The sequence below is a fragment of the Zootermopsis nevadensis genome, unplaced genomic scaffold (assembly GCF_977971745.1).
Source record: "Zootermopsis nevadensis isolate Lab colony 2312 unplaced genomic scaffold, Znev_1.0 Znev_ptg000061l, whole genome shotgun sequence".
Classification (NCBI taxonomy): Eukaryota; Metazoa; Arthropoda; class Insecta; order Blattodea; family Termopsidae; genus Zootermopsis; species Zootermopsis nevadensis.
Window position 1 is genome coordinate 2,041,310 of NW_028259192.1, and position 13,457 is coordinate 2,054,766.

Consider the following 13,457-nt stretch of genomic DNA (forward strand, 5'->3'; position numbering starts at 1 on the left):
ATACGGCGACGTTTTGATTGGCTATGTGGACAATGGGGGCGTGGCCTGGTTGTTCTCTGATTTGACGTTTACGACATTCTCACCCCTAAAACCTCGCCCCCTTTAGCAGAGGGTTGCCCGTAGCAACGCACTGTGAAGGGAGGGGATTCCCCAGTGCGTTTCGTGTCCAAATTGGAGAATCTAATGAGACTCCATATAATACGGAGAATTGTCAGATAATATTGTCTTTGATGGGGTAAGCTAAATTAGTTCCAAACGTTGATAAGAAAAGTTCATCCGGGCCCCATTGTCAGGCACGCGGCCGGTGACAAGGGATTTCTACTGTGCCCCATTCAGACTTACTTAATCTAGTTCGGCTAACTAATTCGATGCATTAGAGTTCTTCGGAAGCTAGTAGTGACCCAGCTCGTCAAATTAACCGCCTTCTATGGAATACGTAGTTTAATTACTGTGTTCGCTATAGTCCGATGCTGCCTTCTAGCTTGAACTAGATTAATATAGTCAGTTCACCCCTCGCAAACCTTAATATTCACTCTGGATAATGTTATTTTACAATTTAACCCCAGATGTTATAAGTGATTTTTCCCTTCCATCGATTTTCCGACCAAAAATTTTGTAGCCGTGTGTTATTTCTCATGTGATAATTATCAGATCCATCTCGGCTTCCTTTGATTTGCTGCTCCTGATATAAATTTGGAGAAAAGGAACAAATTTTGTTGTAGTTACACACTGAGCGGATCGACCTGGTTCGTAATCTAGTTACGCCCACAGCATCGGGTAGGTTAGATGCCGGATATTAACGTCGATCTTCTGGGTTGTAAGGACGCGTGGATTTATGGGTAAGAACACACGACCTCAAGTCTTTCTGAAGATGGATGCAGTATGTTCCTCTCAACCCACGAGCCCACAAGATGTTACAACCCAGATGACAAACCCCTGTGAGAGTCACAAATCTCAAAAGAAAAAACTCGTCGAGTTTCATTAATGTGAAAGTAAGAAATAATTCGTGTTTTGTACAGACGTAATAAATGAGTAGGCCCTAATGTTTTGTAAATTTCGAAAACAGGCTACATAAATGGGCCCTGCGTCGTATTTTCTGACCCTTAAGAGTCGCATAATTAGAAACTCCGTAATCATTCGTGTGATGAATAAATTGGGTTAAAATGGACGGGGTCTTTTACAAGTAAAATAAACAAATAAAATATTTTATTCGGAAAATCAGAAGGGAAAATGTCACTTAGTAGAACAGAATCGCGTAAGGGAACACAAGTCTAATAACGAAGAAGATCTTGCAGATAAAGTGTGTTAAGGTAAGAACCAGATTAATCTGTGTCAGGGTAGGGTAAAATGGTCATGGCCCTTGTAAACATAATTACACAAAATGCGGTCGATATTTTGATTGTCTTTAATGAGTACCAAATTCTGAGTGACTCTGTTCAATACATTTAGCCATAAAGTTGTAAAGAACGGATTAGGAGTTGAATTAATGCATGCCTAAACACACTTACACAAGGGTGTATAAGGGACGTGGAGGAAACGGACTTCGCCTGCCGTGTATGTAGATGAGTTGTCGATTTCGTACTTTTTAGGTTCATATACCAGCGAGTATTCAGCCACGGTGGTCTAGCGGTTAGAACGCCCTGGGGTCTCGGGTTCGATTCCCGGCGGTGCCCGAATTTATAACTTGTGTTGGTCAAGGCCGTAGTCTAGGCAACACGGAGTTTTCCTCCGTGGCATCCCATTCACACACAGAAGAAGGCAATGGCAAACCACTTCTGGATCATCTGCCAAGAACGTATATGAACAGGTCCCAGTCCGAGAAAAGGATGGAAGGATCCTGTTCATATGGACCTGTCGTCAGACAGAACACTAAATAACAATAAGATGAGGTGGTCTAGCGGTTAGAACGCTGACCTTGTAATCCTGGGGGTCTCGGGTTCGATTCCCGGCGGTGCCCGAATTTATAACTTGTGTTGGGCAAGGCCGTGGTCTAGGCAACACGGAGTTTTCCTCCGTGGCATCCCAACAATTACTCCATTCACACACAGAAGAAGGCAATGGCAAACCACTTCTGGATCATCTGCCAAGAACGTATATGAACATGTCCCAGTCCGAGAAAAGGATGGAAGGATCCTGTTCATATGGACCTGTCGTCAGACAGAACACTAAAAATAAAAAAAACCCAGCTAGTGTAATGATGAGATATTGGGCCGTGTAATATCGTGGACTTCTGTAGATCTGATGATGGAGGCTGTACTTTTGGCACTGGGGGAGCTGATGAATGCATACAAAATTTTGGTTTTAAAGCCTCAAGGGGATAAGGAACTCGGAAGGTAGTGAAGTAGATGGGATGATAATATTAAAACGAATCATTAGAAAATAAGTTTTGATTGTATAGATTGGATTTATCTGATGTCGATGAGGGGATAATATTAAAGTGGATCTTAAAGAAGTAGGCTGAGGGCGTGGATCTAGACTTAATTTATCTGTCTCAAAATAGGGATCGGTGACTGACTTGTTTTTATATGACAAAGTTTCTTTTGGTTCTATAAATTGCAGGTGATATTTGATTACATGAGCGACTGTTAGATTCTCTAAAAAGACGCTGTTAGAAATGTTACACGTGATACTGCACTCCTGTAGCGCTTTGAAGCTTAGAGACGCTGAACATCGTGAACTGAGCTTCAAAGCTCGCAACTACAGTTCGTTCCCACTGAAAAAGTGTCTGAAACTTAACTTCATATGTTGGTAATTTTCCCCATACAGCTGCCATCTTTATGCGTAGGTGACGTCACAGCGACATATTTCGATGCTGGCTTAAATTACCGACGGATCCTAACCTTAAAATTACAACTGCGATATTAAGCGACAACGATCACGGAATGTACCGAAGGAAGGTATGTGCCTTTGAATCTGTCTTCCTCTTCTCCACCTTCGGTGTAGACTATACTGTTAACGTGAAGCAAATTTATTTTGTTGAATGATGGAAACATGTCTAATGCACTCTCTCACACCAGGAATACTGTCCCAGCAAAATGAAAGTTCTACGTTTAGATGCAAATTGTTCCTGGCACGTAGCCATGGAAACGCGTGGGAGAATAAGGAACAGCTGATCTCATTCTGGAGGTGCGTTGTTAGCTTCAAACTCCGTCCGCTCTTTACCCTAGGAAAGGGCTCTCGGTACCTTTTGCATAGGAGAGTGACTGGAATCGAACTCGTAGCCTGTTCAGTACACTGACTGAGCCAGTGCGATAATCGGACCTCTGTTCGAACAGCACGCCTTTCGAATAGGAGCTACCGCTACACTAACCTGCCCAGAGGCGTCTTTCCGAAACTTTTCCAGTTTTCTGTCCACGAAGAGGACCGTCACTTTACATGTTCGTTCGAGGGTACTTAAACACGGGCGGGGCGTGTGAATGTTTCGTCCCGTGGTACGAACACGCAGACAACTTTCTTGTTACTGGAGAGAAGAAACATGGCTAAGTGGAGTGGCGGGCAGTCGGTGGTGTTGAACCCCGCTGCATCATTGTTCGCCTCACGCGGCGCGCTCTTCATGTGTTTGGGACGCTCGTCGTCGTCGTCGTGACAGAGCGCTGTGAAGTGGCGCCTAATGAACCTGCTAGCTTATCACCTCCATCGCCCCACCAATAACCCGAATAATGGCGCGGTAAATTGTCAATTTACTGTCAGACTTCCCCATATATGGCTCACACTCTGCTGGCAAAGTAAGTGGATCCAAGTCCCACAGACGGCACACAGTAATAATAACCTCGTACTATTTATAGATGGGGCATATACTCTGCTGGCATTACATTGATTCCGGTTACTAAAATTATATATAAACTGCCTTGAAATTAATTAGATCTTTATATTTTGCGCGATGTATTTTGTGTTTTGTCGGATTTTTATTTTAGAGCCGATGGAAGTTTATTTTTAAATATTGTTTATACTAAGTCAGTAAAACGGGAATATCCTGATGCTTATGTTGCAGAATGTACTTTAGAAAAAATTTATCCCAAACTTAGTGTCCAAATTTCCAATGAAATAGGTCAAAATTGAAAAGTACATTCTGGTAGAAATGTAAGAAATGTTGATGTGTGGTGAGTGTGATGTAGTTAAGGAAGTTTCTCTTACCCCCCCCCCCCCCCCCCCCCCGTTGTTGTAGATGATGCTACATGCGAAGTTTAAGGAAGTTTGCTTTTTGTGTTAGGAATGTCGGGAAAAATTCCGAGCTTTAGAATAATACTAGGGAGAAAGTAGGATTTGAGGTCCTCACGTGGCCGTTAGGACGAAGATGACTTGTCTTTTGGATTCTGGCGCTGAGTAGTGAGTGTCACAGGGCGATGAACCCGTCGCCCTGATGATGGAGGCAGCGAGGACCTCTGAAACTATGGTAAATTTCTACCAGACTACACGGCGTCACAACCCAGAAGACAGAGCCATCTTTGTAAGGAGAATTGTCTGCTCGTAGCAGACGATGTGAAGACTTGCAGTGGATTTAAAGAACGTATTTAAATTATTTATTCGTTTAGTACAGGATTATTCAAACCCACAAAAATTATAAACATGTAAATAATATAATAGAGTCACGGTGGTCTAGCGGTTAGAACGCTGGCATTGTAATCCTGGGGTCTCGGGTTCGATTCCCGGCGGTGCCCGAATTTATAACTTGTGTTGGGCAAGGCCGTGGTCTAGGCAACACGGAGTTTTCCTCCGTGGCATCCCAACAATTACTCCATTCACACACAGAAGAAGGCAATGGCAAACCACTTCTGGATCATCTGCCAAGAACGTATATGAACAGGTCCCAGTCCGAGAAAAGGATGGAAGGATCCTGTTCATATGGACCTGTCGTCAGACAGAACACTAAATAATATAATAAATAATATAATATATTTGCAAGATTAAACTAATTAGAAAAAACAGCTAAATTTCTTCTGCGAAGTATTTAGTTCATAGAAAATTTTGGATTTGTGGCATCAACTACTGATGCCACGAATCCAAAATTTTCTATGAAGAAAAACCATAAGAAGGAGAAATGTGAGCGTAAGAAGCAGTTCGAAATTTGTAGACTCACTAGTGTTTTCTAGCTACAAGGCACTATAACCTACCCTGAGCTTTGATCTTTCTGCAGAATTCTTTTGACAGGTTTTAGAAAGATTTTTCGACAATTGGTCCGTGACCCCTTAGATGGAAGGGCCCGTGGTGGAACAGGTAAGGTGAGTTTTTGCGCGTATGTGACGTAGGGCGTGATCATCGTCCACTATACGCGTGGTTGCTAAAAACTCAGACTTCTTAAAAAATACTAATACTATAGAAGCTCCAATATAACGATTGTATCATTACACACGAACCTTTGCGCATGACTGCCATTTCCATATTTTTGGTGTGTAACAAACGCTTTTTAATATGAGGACTGTTTTTAACTTACGTTGGCAAACATGCAGAATATCATTAATTAATTAAAATTGATATATTTGGTAATGACGTCATGCGAAGTCTAGTTCAGTTTTTGTCCTCCGCTTGGCGACACTTTACTTTCCTAAACACAGACAGTAGAACATCGATGTTGACGTACTAGAACCTCATATCGCGTTAGAACCCAGGACCCCAAGGCTTACGGCTACTCTAATCGATAAATGCATCACTAAATAGTATGGCTGTTAATTTTAGCTTAAGCTGGCATCCTCATACGGAATGTAACACTTAATATATAGACGTACACACATAATTTCTTCTTTCCAAGACTTCCTTCTTGAATCGAACAGTTACGAACATCCAAAGAGCAGTCAGTGTGTGCGTTGGTGCGTTTTTCCTCTCATTGTGTTTCAGAATTAATAAACTTGTGTACGGGACGCACAATGGCAGTCGAACCTCGGCAGTTCCCGACAGCGTAACTCTGTTCCCTTTATTTCTATGGCCCCCAAGACTCGGCACATGCGCAGTGTTAGAAATGGGGCGTGATGTAATGGGAATGACAGCTGGCCGGAAAAAGACCTTTCCTGACACAACGGCATTAGTTGTTCAACCCCTTTTAAGCCACAACTCGCCTGAATAATATATAAGAATTCAGTCCGTACCGCAAAGAAAACACCACACTTCACCATTACAAATTTTTATTTATTTAGTGTTCTGTCTGAGGACAGGTCCATATGAACAGGATCCTTCCATCCTTTTCTCGGACTGGGACCTGTTCATATACGTTCTTGGCAGATGATCCAGAAGTGGTTTGCCATTGCCTTCTTCTGTGTGTGAATGGAGTAATTGTTGGGATGCCACGGAGAAACCGGGGAAGCCCCGGAGGAAAACTCCGTTTTGCCTAGACCACGGCCTTGCCCAACACAAGTTATAAATTCGGGCACCGCCGGGAATCCCGAGACCCCAGGATTACAAGGCCAGCGTTCTGACCGCTAGACCACCTCATCTTATTATTATTTAGTGTTCTGTCTGACGACAGGTCCATATGAACCGGATCCTTCCATCCTTTTCTCGGACTGGGACCTGTTCATATACGTTCTTGGCAGATGATCCAGAAGTGGTTTGCCATTGCCTTCTTCTGTGTGTGAATGGAGTAATTGTTGGGATGCCACGGAGGAAAACTCCGTGTTGCCTAGACCACGGCCTTGCCCAACACAAGTTGTAAATTCGGGCACCGTCGGGAATCGAACCCGAGACCCCAGAATTAGAAGGCCAGAGAGAATCATACGAAACCCATTTTTTTTTCCAGAATGAAACGTCTTTTATTATTGAAGCAGATGGTACGTATTGTTACCATTGAGTTGTAAAGGGTCGGCGTATATTCGAATTTTGTACACGAGTTATTGTCAGTGACTTCAAATCATTATCACGCATTTTTCAGCTCGTCCTCTGGGTTTGACAAATCCTTTTTCGTTGTTGACTGTGTGACTAACGTACATGCGACATGCGTGCCTTGAAGAATGACGTAGATCTTGTCTATACTGAGCCTTTATGTCTCATCGGGATTCGATATCATGTTCTCAGTGATCGAATGGTTGAAGATACTTCGTACCTTAGACGGCTTGAACACTGTTACCTTTATCATCGTAAATGGGAATGGTTAATTAAGGATGAAACCGTGATTCGTGAGAGACCACCAAGTAACACACAGCGTCTCTGTCGGGAGGTTCGATAATCTAGTCGCATTATCGAATAACTTAATCGAGATTTTTCGTGGATTTTCTCAGTTTCTCAATGTGAATGCCAAGATAGTTTCTTCGAACATGTCATGACCGCCTCTGTAAAAATTTCTAGACATATTTGATGATCATTTTCCCTTCTGATGATCCCACCATTTCAGTTCGAAAGTCGTCGTTAAGTAACTTAAGTCACATGATCATAAGTTACGTTGAAAGTTGGGTCTGGTGATGATCAAGCCAAAATATATTGTTAAATTGTTTATTGGTTTTAGGACTACGTGTATTTAAACCTAGATTTGCGGCAACCCAATTTTAAATATCTTACGATCAGCCGTCTTTCAACCCAAATTGAATTTCAGAATAAAATCTTTCTGAGGCGATCATTTCCACTGCTCTTTCCGTATGCAGGGCTTGTAGATCCGTCGCCGGAGATCGTAATCTGATCTATCCCAGGACGAGCAAATCAGATAAAGTGGAGGGAAGAGGAATATGTGTCGTCATGATCGAGGGATGGGGGTGGATTCTCTCACACGGGGTGGCAACCCTCTTATTATGCGAACAGAATAGCGGCGAATACCCCCTTCTCAGTGCATCCCCTGTGAAACTCAAAATAACATCAGCGTAGCACGTGGAACCTGTAGCGAAGCAGTTGCCATGGTTACAGGACTTCGGTATTGCAATGTGATTGCGTTTGCTAAATGAAGTGTCGATTATAAAACAAGCGATCTCTATGTCCACTGAAAGTTAAATTCCTCTGTGGAAACAAAGTCAGATGACTGCAGTGTAATCTGCCAGTTTTAGCTGAAGTTAATTTTGTAATAGGAATTAATTAATCGTGTAGAATGCAGTGTACAAACACATACATGACCGTCAGAATAAATATCGTTCGTTGTCAGCTGTTACGAGAGACGTGTCTGTTGTCCTTTTATTTTCGAACTGTGTTGTCAAAAGCGAGAGATTTTAATCGAAATTATGGATATTTTCGAGGAAAACACAGCTATTTAAATTCTCATGTAAAATTATCTTAATATATTTTACATTTCATTAAATACTCAAAGGTATGCAAATAGTTTTTAAAAAAGAAATTTTTGGAACCGTATTCATAATAGTGATTGTATCAAAGATGTCATGGATTGAATGACCTTTCAGTCATTCAGTTTGACTCATTAATATTGATATCGATTTATCGAAGATACCATATCTGTTGCTGATTACATATTTATCAGCATAGGTATTGTATTTTACACATAAATAAATTAATAAAGTTATTTATGATCTTGCGTGTGGTTACAGACAGCCGATAATATTTTGGCATAAACGAAATAATGAAGAGAATTAGGAGCTTTGCACTTTGAACTCAAATTATTAGGGCAATGAAACCAAGGCATCGAATCTGCAGTAGTAAAGACACAGATGAGACATGCATACAAAATTTTAACATAAACCCCCTAAGACCTAGATCCAAATGTAACCAGATGTTGAAGAAATGTGGCGAGTTTGAGCATTGGATTCAACTGGCTCAAAACAGGGGCCAGTGGCGGTATCGTGTGAACGTGATGGTAATGAATCTAGTGTTGTGACTCCCATACATGTATCTTATCATGAACACACTCTCTCTTTGAAGAGACTTTTTAGAAACAAACTGAAAAATTCAAAAAGATATATTCTACCTTAATTTAAAGCAGGGATGAATTATACTGGACCAATACGGATCATAATAAATTCGTCTGGTAGCTTTTAATGGCGACGCGTGAGAACGTATATTTGTACTTAAGCTGGAATCAATGGCGAGTACATGAATGTTGATTCTGGCGGGGATCGAACCCCCAATCTTCCAGCTTACTGCCAGTCTTTTTTGTAAATCCCAAGACCTAAACGATACGTAGTCTTGCGACGTTCGTGGTCGTACGTTGGCACGGACGGACAGGATTACCCTCATTATGCATTCATGTAGCCTCTGAGAGCAAAGAACACACAAAATCGAGACGTTCCCTTGATTACTGGCAGCCTGAGGTCTGAGTTCGCATCATATCTCATAAATGCCGGCCCCAGTCTACGAATTAAACAGTATCTTCTTCCCGACAATAAAGCGTAACCTTTGGACATATTATGACGTCGTGGTATATCTGATGGCACTCTATTAGCAGGGTAACCGACCGCGAGGTTGCAGTGGCGGATTGAGACTAGATCCTCCGACGAAGTGACTGTGTTTATTAGTGCCTCAAAAGAACGTGGTCAGTGAATCTCAGGCCATCACATATCGACTTCGCGGAGGGGAGTTTTGTATCTCTCGTCAGACATTTGACGAGGGAAGTTCCCATAATGCATTCCTGCTGTGTGTTTATTGTGATGTACGTGTCGAACCAGATTCATTCTGTCAAACAAAAACACATTTAACACCGTAAACATTAGATTACAGTGTTTTTGTATCCAGTGAAGGCGAAGGAATTCAGTCCGTACCGCAAAGAAAACACCACAATTGATCATTACAAAGATCAACTCGTTAATGCGTATTAAAGAATAATCCACGTTTTCACGAATTTTTTAAATAGTAAATGCAGAGTTATTGTTTGTTAAATCAGCTGGTACGTGTGAGGTAGTTTGACACCAAAATTAAATTAAACCTTAAAACGTTCAGTGTTAGACCCAAAAATACCGAATTTAATAAAAATCCGTCTGGTTTTATGGAAGGCAAACTTGTACGTTAACAAAACACTGCCGGAGTGTGAGTCAGATCAATTCACTTCGGTAAAAGTTACGCATGAGAACGACGCGCGTACGTGATTACGCAGGATTCGAGGTTCTCACGACGCTGACTCCGAAGATGGCCGTCTTCTAGAACCAAGAGTGCCGAGCACGTGGCTCAGATCCGCCACTATACCGCGTCTTCATCAACCGATGTTTCAAAATGCCACTAAAACGAAAACCATGACGCTACTGTGACCTTTTCGCAATTGTGTGGCGGGTGGCATACACAGACCGACGGAGGACGAAGGCTCTCGCCCAATGTGACCTGCTCACTCTTAGCATTGTCTCCGCCTTCCTGCCACCTTGCATGTATATTTAATTAAATTTATAACAGACTCCATCTCGGAAAACAGGTCAATAAATTCTTAGCTTTTAAAAAAACCTAATTTTATTTTTCCGTTCATAAGAGCCCACGAAGGGTACTTACTGTAGCCAGATTAATCCAGATCAGAAGCTGCTATCCTATTTCAAGGTCAGTTTTAATATTATTATTCTCCTGTGTACGTAAAGGTCTTCTGAGTGGTGTTTTACCAGCAGATTTTGCAGCCAAAATTTTGTACGCATTTATCGTTTCACCAGTGTATGCTACACGCAAAACCGATTTCATACCTACTGATGATATCACCCTAATAATATGACGAAGAGTTCAAAGTATCAAGAACCTCATTGTGCTGTTTTCTGGAGCTCCGTCATCTCATCTTGAGTTATTATTATTATTTAGTGTTCTGTCTGACGACAGGTCCATATGAACAGGATCCTTCCATCCTTTTCTCGGACTGGGACCTGTTCATATACGTTCTTGGCAGATGATCCAGAAGTGGTTTGCCATTGCCTTCTTCTGTGTGTGAATGCAGTAATTGTTGGGATGCCACGGAGGAAAACTCCGTGTTGCCTAGACCACGGCCTTGCCCAACACAAGTTATAAATTCGGGCACCGCCGGGAATCTAACCCGAGACCCCAGGATTACAAGGCCAGCGTTCTAACCGCTAGACCACCTCATCTTATTATTATTTAGTGTTCTGTCTGACGACAGGTCCATATGAACAGGATCCTTCCATCCTTTTCTCGGACTGGGACCTGTTCATATACGTTCTTGGCAGATGATCCAGAAGTGGTTTGCCATTGCCTTCTTCTGTGTGTGAATGCAGTAATTGTTGGGATGCCACGGAGGAAAACTCCGTGTTGCCTAGACCACGGCCTTGCCCAACACAAGTTATAAATTCGGGCACCGCCGGGAATCTAACCCGAGACCCCAGGATTACAAGGCCAGCGTTCTAACCGCTAGACCACCTCATCTTATTATTATTTAGTGTTCTGTCTGACGACAGGTCCATATGAACAGGATCCTTCCATCCTTTTCTCGGACTGGGACCTGTTCATATACGTTCTTGGCAGATGATCCAGAAGTGGTTTGCCATTGCCTTCTTCTGTGTGTGAATGGAGTAATTGTTGGGATGCCACGGAGGAAAACTCCGTGTTGCCTAGACCACGGCCTTGCCCAACACAAGTTATAAATTCGGGCACCGCCGGGAATCGAACCCGAGACCCCCAGGATTACAAGGCCAGCGTTCTAACCGCTAGACCACCGTGGTGGGCTCATCCTGAGTTCGCTGCCAAATTGAGGCAGTTTTGTTACAAAAATCCTGTCTCATTTTAGTCACAGCAGATTCAAGTTTTTGTGGTGCCTTGGGACTTTCCAACTGGACAGGCTCACGCTGAACGTTCGACAGCTAATTAACCTATAAGTTGGTAGTTGAGGCAAACTGAGGTGGGCGGTGGCGAGGTTGTAATCCTGCTTAGCGATTTAAGAACGTTAATGATTAGCTAGGGGAATGTTCAAACTCCCAGTGGAGGGTGGAGGTGGGTGAATACTGTGACGTTATTCTCGGGTCAACGGGTCCATTCCGCCTCCACTAATCGCCCGCTCAAACTGACATTTGGAAGCGTCGTTACGCGACATGGCCCCCCCCCCTCGTCCAACCCCCACCCTCACTGTTTCGTGGATAGCTGTTTGAAACATTAACTGAAATACAGAGGTCAGGGCAGGGATGTACAAATCCTTGCTACGATCACAATATTTCTGTTAGCATTTTATGCTGTTAGTAATGTGTTAAATAATCTCCTGTACACTCCGAATTCCTTAACCTGCAGGCGTAAATAATTAATTGGATTAAAAAGTTACAGTGGAACCACGGTTCCGGAGAATTTGACGTATTTAAATTATATTTACGTCTCTGTAATGTAATGTAATGTAATGTAAAGTAGAGTAGAGTAGAGTAGAGTAGAGTAGAGTAGAGTAGTGTAGAGTAGAGTAGAGTAGAGTAGAGTAGTGAAGAGTAGTGTAGAGTAGATTAGAGTAGTGTAGAGTAGTGTAGAGTAGTGTAGAGTAGTGTAGAGTAGTGTAGAGTAGAGTAGTGTAGAGTAGTGTAGAGTAGAATAGAGTAGAGTAGTGTAGAGTAGAATAGAGTAGAGTAGTGTAGAGTAGTGTAGTGTAGAGTAGAGTAGTGTAGAGTAGAGTAAAGTAAAGTAAAGTAATGTAATGTTATCTTCAATGTCATCCAGTCTACCGTTTTTGGTGAGTCTGGTGGATTCGTTCGTCCAGTCTACCGTTTTTGGTGAGTCTGGTGGATTCGTTCGTCCAGTCTACTGTTTTTGGTGAGTCTGGTGGATTCGCTCGTCCAGTCTACCGTTTTTGGTGAGTCTGGTGGATTCGTTCGTCCAGTCTACTGTTTTTGGTGAGTCTGGTGGATTCGCTCGTCCAGTCTACCGTTTTTGGTGAGTCTGGTGGATTCGCTCGTTCAGTCTACTGTTTTTGGTGAGTCTGGTGGATTCGCTCGTTCAGTCTACCGTTTTTGGTGAGTCTGGTGGATTCGCTCGTTCAGTCTACCGTTTTTGGTGAGTCTGGTGGATTCGCTCGTTCAGTCTACCGTTTTTGGTGAGTCTGGTGGATTCGCTCGTCCAGTCTACCGTTTTTGGTGAGTCTGGTGGATTCGTTCGTCCAGTCTACCGTTTTTGGTGAGTCTGGTGGATTCGTTCGTCCAGTCTACCGTTTTTGGTGAGTCTGGTGGATTCGCTCGTCCAGTCTACCGTTTTTGGTGAGTCTGGTGGATTCGCTCGTCCAGTCTACCGTTTTTGGTGAGTCTGGTGGATTCGCTCGTCCAGTCTACCGTTTTTGGTGAGTCTGGTGGATTCGCTGTTTCAGTCTACATTTTGGTGAGTCTGGTAGATTCGCTGTTTCAGTATACCGTTTTTGGTGAGTCTGGTGGATTCGCTGTTTCAGTCTACTTTTTGGTGAGTCTGGTGGATTCGCTCGTTCAGTCTACTGTTTTTGGTGAGTCTGGTGGATTCGCTCGTCCAGTCTACCGTTTTTGGTGAGTCTGGTGGATTCGCTCGTCCAGTCTACCGTTTTTGGTGAGTCTGGTGGATTCGCTCGTCCAGTCTACCGTTTTTGGTGAGTCTGGTGGATTCGCTCGTCCAGTCTACCGTTTTTGGTGAGTCTGGTGGATTCGCTGTTTCAGTCTACTTTTTGGTGAGTCTGGTGGATTCGCTCG

General features: G+C 42.9%; 1 long non-coding RNA gene across 1 annotated transcript in view; it reads left to right on the forward strand.

Moving 5' to 3' along the window:
- Positions 1-13,457, forward strand: part of LOC110830285 (uncharacterized) — a 122,374-nt gene that overhangs the window by 25,309 nt on the left and 83,608 nt on the right. The window lies entirely within an intron of this gene.